This window comes from Tachyglossus aculeatus, chromosome 1 (genome assembly GCF_015852505.1).
Source record: "Tachyglossus aculeatus isolate mTacAcu1 chromosome 1, mTacAcu1.pri, whole genome shotgun sequence".
NCBI classification, from domain to species: domain Eukaryota; kingdom Metazoa; phylum Chordata; class Mammalia; order Monotremata; family Tachyglossidae; genus Tachyglossus; species Tachyglossus aculeatus.
In genome coordinates this window covers 75965509-75973234 of record NC_052066.1, presented here as the reverse complement: position 1 = coordinate 75973234, position 7726 = coordinate 75965509, and positions in this window count along the sequence as shown.

The following is a 7726-nucleotide window of genomic DNA, read 5'->3' as shown; positions in this document are numbered from 1 at the left end:
TAATCTAGGTATCCTCAGTTCACTCCCAAACCAGGCTGACAGCAAGGTGAAGACAGCAACCAATCAACAAATCAATGGTATCTTTGGAGAGCTTACTGCGTGCAGAGCACTGTACTAAATGCTTGGGAGAGTAAAATACAGCGGAGAGAGTAGGCATGTTATCTTCCCACAGTGAGCTTACAGTCAATAGTGGGAGGCAGACAATATAAAAAAATATTAAATAAAATAAAAATTAAAAGCAGCCCAGAGTCCCCCACTATTGCCACCCAACAACTGTCAATCAGAAAGACTCCTTAGCCAATCAGGTTGTATGTCTGAGAACATACTCTTAAAATCATTGCTTGCAAGCAGTTGCTCGCTTTGCCTCGAAAAGCTCCCTGTTCGACATTTTTCCCGGACCCTATGCCTGGCAGATTCTCCTGAAACCCACGAAGGGATGGAGTTTTACAGAGGTAGCACACTCCCCTATCCAGTGCCTAGAACAGTGTTTGGCACATAGTAAGCTCCTAACTAATACCAACATTATTATAAGAGAAGAATCGGGCACGGCAAAGATTGATCCGATCTTTGCTAGGTAAGCTATCAACCTAAACACTGCCTACTGGCTAAAAGGGTAGAAAACAGGCTTAGCTGACTCAGAACTAAATCTTGGAGCTGTGGTCTAACTTCCAAAGGAAATCTAGGTAAACCCACCTTGTCAAGATGGCCTTTGACTGGCCACATAGTCCTTCCTGCCCCCTGCCCCCTCTGATGCTCCGCATGTTCAGTTGTCATCCCTTAAAGCAACCCCACTCCTCCAGCCCCCAAATTTGAGGTTATGGGACTCATTCCAGTTCCCCCACTCCCTCTCCTAACAGCTCTGCCACTGTCCCCTGAAATATGGCCTTTGTGGTAATCATAATAATAACTTACATTGTGGTATTTTCTAAATGCTGGCTAAAAGCCAAGACCTGTATAAATCCCTAGAGGAGATACAAGATACTCTCATGAGGCTCACGGTCTAAGTAAGGTGGATAACTGGTATTGAATCCTCATGTAATTCATTTATCATTCATTTATTTAAGAAGGATAAACTATGAGGCTTTACTATTACAGGGGAATTGGCTATTGGTCCTTTTTTCATTAAACTTCTATTGAGCATCTGCAAAGAACACTTTGAGCTCGTAGGACTGTAAACTCCTTGTGGGAAAGGAATTTTCCTGTTTATTGTTATATGGTACTCTCGCAATCAATCAATCAATCAATCGTATTTATTGAGCACTTACTGTGTGCAGAGCACTGTACTAAGCACTTGGGAAGTATAAGTTGGCAACATATAGAGACAGTCCTTACCCAACAGTGGGCTCACAGTCTGAAAGGGGCTCACCTTCTAAAAGTGCTTAGTACAGTGCTCCGCACACAGTAAGCATTCAATAAATATGACTGAATGAATGACTGAATTTTACAGGTGAGGGAACAGAGGCCCAGGGAAGATCACAGACTTGCCCAGTGTCACAGTGGTAAAGTTGGGATTAAAACCCAGGTCCTCTGATTTTCAGGCCCTTATTTATTCATTTATTAAATCGCTGTAGGGTCTCTGATTTCCCTCCCTTCAGCCCCGTTCCAACCCACCTCCCTGGGAGAGAGAGTGGGAAGCCATGGGGCTGGGATGAGGGTAGCAGCAGATTGGTGAAGGTGATGAGAGTGTAGCTTTAAAGCCAGGTAGACCATCTCAGGAGGCTGGAAGCCGGAAGGCGCATGGATCCATGAAGCACAGATGGATTTCAGCATGACACTGGAGAGGGATCACAGCCACTGCCTTCCAGTCCAGGGAAGCAGGGAGGACTCAGCCTTTTGCAAAGGGACAGGATAATAATAATAATAATAATAATAATAATAATAATAATAATAATGGTATTTGTTAAGTGCCTACTCATCATCAATCGTATTTATTGAGCGCTTACTATGTGCAGAGCACTGTACTAAGCACTTGGGAAGTACAAACTGGCAACATATAGAGACAGTCCCTACCCAACAGTGGGCTCACAGTCTAAACTATGTGCAAAGCACTGTTCTAAGCGCTGGGGTGATACAAGGTGGTCAGGTTGTCCCACGTGGGGCTCACAGTCTTGATCCCCATTTTACAGATGAGGGAACTGTGGCACAGAGAAGTGAAGTGACTAGCCCAAAGTCACACAGCTGACAATTGGCAGAGCCAGGATTTGAACCCATGACTTCTGACTCCAAAGCCCGTGCTGTTTCCACTGAGCCATGCTGCTCAGTGGAGGCTTGGGGCAAGATGAGGCTAGGGGGCCACTCTGTTCCCTTGGCTGAGCAATGTTTACTGCTTGGAGCTTTACTCAGAGCTGGGTGGGTGGTCCTGACTCCTTGGGGCCTGCAACTTGCTTAGGAATCAGGCAGCCGGGAGCTGACTCACAATGTGTTAATAATAGTAATAGTGGTATTTGTTAAGTGCTGACCATGTGCCAGGAACTGTTCTAAGCCCTGGGGTGGATACAAGCAAATCAGGTTGGACACAGTCCCTGAACCACATGGGACTCATAGACTAAATCCTCATTTTACAGATGAGGTAACTGAGGCACAGAGAAATTTAGTGAATTGCCCAAGGTCACACAACAGATTAGTGGCAGAGCTGGATTTAGAGTCCATGACCTTCTGTTTTCCAGGTCTGTGCTCTATCCACTATGCGATGTTGAGGAAAGGAAGCCAACCCAGCTCCTTGACACTGCCACTTTCCTGCCTTCAGCAGCATTCATTCATTCATTCATTCAATCATATTTATTGAGTGCTTACTGTGTGCAGAGCACTGTACTAAACACTTGGAAAGTACAAGTTGGCAACATATAGAGACAGTCCCTACCCAACAACGGGCTCACAGTCTAGAAGGGGGAGACAGACAACAAAACAAAACATGTGGACAGGTATCAAGTCGTCAGAACAAATAGAATTAAAGCTAAATGCACATCATTAACAAAATAAATAGTAAATATGTACAAGAAAAATAAATACAGTAATAAATCTGTACAAACATATATACAGGTGCTGTGGGGAGGGAAAGGAGGTAGGGCGGGGGGATGGGGAGGAGGAGAGGAAAACGGGGGTTCAGTCTGGGAAGGCCTCTTGGAGGAGGTGAGCTCTCAGTAAGAGCACTTACCTCGACCCCCATTTGCCCCCAAGCTTGCCACCTACCCCATCTTTCCATCTTCCTCAGGACTGGAGCGTGTAGCGCAAATGAGTTACCATGGGTCCCAAGGGTCGGGAGATGGTGCCTGCATAATGTCATGCAGCATACAGCTCAGCATACTACCAGGTCCAAGGGACGGGATGAGTCTGAGGACACCGCCAGGTCACATGGAGGTGACAACCCTCTAGATTTGTGCCTTAGAGGACAGGTCATTTGGAAGCCAGCCATGCCAGGGGCTATCTGAGCTTGAATGCCCCAGGAAGTGATTGCTAGGTCTCGGGGACTAAACATCAACTGGGTTTGCAAAAGCCTATGTGTCCCAGGGCTCCGGGCATCAAATAGTTCTATCGGACAAAGACGGACATGTTCTCAGCTGCCATCTGGCCCTAATGTGGGGACACAAAGATCGCTAGAAGCAGCCATGGCAATTTAAAGGTTTTATGACACTTATAATGATAGCATTTATTAAGTGCTTACTGTGTGCAAAGCACTGTTCTAAGCACTGGGGAGGTAACAGGGTGATCAGGTCATTCCATGGGGGGGCTCACAAACTTAATCCCATTTTACAGATGAAGGAACTGGGCACAGAAAAGTGAAGTGACTTGCCCAAAGTCACACAGCTGACAACTGGCGGAGGCAGGATATGAACCCGTGACCTCTGACTTCAAAGCCCGGGCTCTTTTCCACTGAGCCATGCTGCTTCTCAAATTCCAGCAGGGAAGCAGGGAAGCAGGGAAGTCTAGGGAAACAGCCTAGTCTAGTGCGTAGCGCACAGGCCTGGGAGCCAGAAGATCATGGGCTCCAATCCCTGCTCTGCCACTTAATAATAACAATAATAATAATGATAATGGCATTTATTAAGCATTTACTATGTGCAAAGCACTGATCTAAGCGCTGGGGAGGTTACAAGCTGATCAGGTTGTCCCACGTGGGGCTCACGGTCTTAATCCCCATTTTACAGATGAGGTAACTGAGGCACAGAGAAGTTAAGTGACTTGCCCAAAGTCACACAGCTGACAAGTGGCGGAGCCGGGATTTGAACCCATGACCTCTGACCCCAAAGCCTGGACTCTTTCCACTGAGCCATACTGCTTCTCTAAGCACTTGCTTCACTTGCCCGGTGAAGTCACTGCACTTCTCTGTGCCTCCATTACCTCATTGTAAAGTGGGAATTAAGACTTCGAGCCCCATGAGGGACAGGGACTGTGTCCAACCCAATCAGTTTCCATCCATCCCAGCACTTAGTACAGTGTCTGGCATATAGTAAGTGCTTAACAAAAAAAGCAGTTATTTTCATTATTAATTACTGTTATGCCATAGACATGGGGAACATAAATATCCTCAATCCCCTACTTCCCCAGCCCCCAGCTCCAGTGTGGGCTGGGAAATTGCAAGTACATAGACACAGAGACTTAGCAGCATGGCTTAGTGGATAGAGCCTGGGCCTGGGAATCAGAAGGTCATGAGTTCTAATCCAGGCTCTGACACTTGTCTGCTGTGTGACCTTGGGCAAGTCACTTGGTTTCTCTGTGCCTCAGTTGCTTCATCTGTAAAATGGGGATTGAGACTGTGAGCCCCATGTGGGACAGGGACTGTGTCCAGCCTGATTTGCTTGTATATCCACCCCAGCGCTTAGTACAGTGTCTGGCACCTAGTAAGTGACCTAATGGATAGTAAGTGCTTGACAAATACCACATTAAATATTATATTTTAGACTGTGAGCCCACTGTTGGGTAGGGACTGTCTCTATATGTTGCCAATTTGTACTTCCCAAGCGCTTAGTACAGTGCTCTGCACATAGTAAGCGCTCAATAAATACGATTGATGACAGAGAGATAACAGTTGGCCTGGGGCCTGTGAGGGATCTTAGTTCACCTTAAGCTCAGCACAAGGTCTTACTCTGTCCAGGTCACGAAAGATCATTCTATCGCCAATATTCTGTCTTTGAACACTGAGCTGTTTTCAGGTCTCGCAGAGTCATCAAAAACAAAGTCTCAAGCTCAGAATTGGATACCATTCTGCATATCTCAATCTGGAGGAACTGGACTGGATATAATCAACCCTTTGTTAAGCCTTATGTCTAGGGTTTGACATCTAGCATTTCAATCTAGAGTACAATTCTAACTCATCTCGCTAAAGTCAGAATTTTAATGGATGTGATCATTGACCCTACAAAGGACATAGACAAGGTATTTTTCCTGATTTTAAGCACTGTAGTTGTACTTCCTGCTTTTTCTAAAAACTTATTGCCGCTAGCATGCATTAATACCAGAGGGTTTCACCTAATTCTGAGACTATGGCAAGGTTATTTCTTTTGGAGAGAAGCCTGAAAAGAACCTAAGGCAATCCAACTGGGCTTCTTAATTCTCTTTAGCCAAATGCCAGGATTTTATGACTGTTTTCTTTATGAATGGTGAGATTAAGGAGGATAAACTATGAGAGTTTACTATTACAGGGGAATTGGCTATTGGTCCTTTTTAACTTCCACTGAGCATCCACAAAGAACATTTTGGGCTCACAGGACTGTAAGCTCCTTATGGGCAGGGATTATGACTACCAATGTATTGTACTGTACTGTCCTGAGTCCTTAATTCAGGGCTCTGCACACAATAAGTGCTCATTAAATATCATTGATAATAATAATTATGATATTTGTTAAGCGCTTCCTGTGTTCCAAGCACTGTTCTAAGTACTGGAGTAGATACGAGGTAGTCAGCTTGTCCCACATGGGGACTTAATCCCCGTTTTACAGATAAGGTAACTGAGGCCCAGAGAAGTTAAGTGGCTTGTCCAAAGCCACACCATAGACAAGTGGTGGAGATGGGATTAGAACCCATTACCTCTGACTCCCAAGCCTGTGTTCTTTCCACTAAGCAATGATTGACTGATTGGTCAGTATACGGTAGATCAAGAAGATATGCAGATGTGAAATGAGGACCGAATTTCCTTTGAAGAGCAAGTGTGGGGTCAGTGTGATAGAGAGTTCAAAACTCGGTCTGGTAAGTGGCTCTTCATCATTGACAAGGTCATTAACAGGGACCGTATCTGTAATTTATTAATTTCTATCAATGTCTGTCTCCCCTCTAGACTGTAAACTTGTTGTAGGCAGGGAATGTGACTGTTTATTGTTGTATTGTAGTTTCCCCATGCATGCAGTAAGAACTAAGTAAATATAAAACTTAATGGTTCAGGATGGGCTTCGGGGAAGAGACAGATTTTGAGAGGAAATACTAGGAAAGGAGAGAAGTTGCTTGCAAGGGTGTTCATACACTGGAATTAGCTATCCTTAGAAGTGATAATGTTGTGATCGGGTTTGTCTGATATCCATTTTGTTTTCCCATCCCTTCCTCCCATCCCTTTGTACACCCTTCTTCACGGAAGAAGAATGCCCGCAAAAACTTCCCGCCACAAAACCTGCCTAACCAAGGCCTCCCCCACCCTGACCTGCCTGACAAAAGCCATCCCTGTTGTCCTCTAGCGGACTTGACATGACTGACTCCATTTTGTGCAGGCTGAGAGAACAACTCCTTTTTGTATTGTCTGCAACAGATGCCTTCAAGGCCATTAAACAAGTAACACTTATCTATGTAAGGTCCTAGGTCAGATGACATCCTGACAAGACAGTGACAACAGAAGATAACAGAATTTACACACCTATCTATACAAGGCCATATGGCAGATAACAACAACCTTTACAAGGCAGTAAAAACAGAATTTACTGCATCCTGTTGGTCCTAATTGGATTCCTGAAATTCCTAAATGCTCCCTCCCATGTTGCTGTAACTGAATAAAAGACGCAGTGAGAATGGGATCAGGGCTGCTTGATCTGGGTCCCTGGCCCCTTGCAGCCGCGTGCTAATAAAATCCACTTCTAAATTTCTACTTGGGTCTCACTCGCTGATTCTCAGCACAACAATAGATGATCATCTACCCAGGAGATTAAAACATACTCTGGCCTAGAGATAGTGTGCCAAACAGGCAAACATCATGAGGTTCTTTGCATCTCTTTGAGCTAGAGCATCCCCTCCTTTCTGATAAAACTGTCCCAGATAGAAATTAATATATCCTGAGTTTGAAAACAACCAGAGAAAAAAGATTCTACCACCAGTCATGTGAACTCATTCACAGAAATTACAAAAAAATACAGATAGAGTATTTCCATGGTGCCTCTTCCAGTGGTTTAAACCTGCCCAGCTGCCTAAAGTGAGCAAACCTATGTGTCATTTGCCTGTCCCTAGGCCACTTTGGGGATCTGTATCCACGATGAAGAAAACCTACTTCTGCTTTGGGGAACCACCTCTACCCAGTAGAAAATTTGACATGGCCTGGAAGAGCCACCCAGCCCTAACAATTTCTGGACAGTGTGGCCTAATGGTATAGTATGAGAAAGGAAGTCAGAAGGACCTGGGTTCTAATCCTGGCCCTGTCATTTGTCTGCTGTGTGACCTTGGACAAGTCACTTCTATTCTCTCTGCCTCTGTTACCTCATCTGTAAAATGAAAGTTAAGACTATGAGCCCTATGTTGGACCGGTACTGTGTCC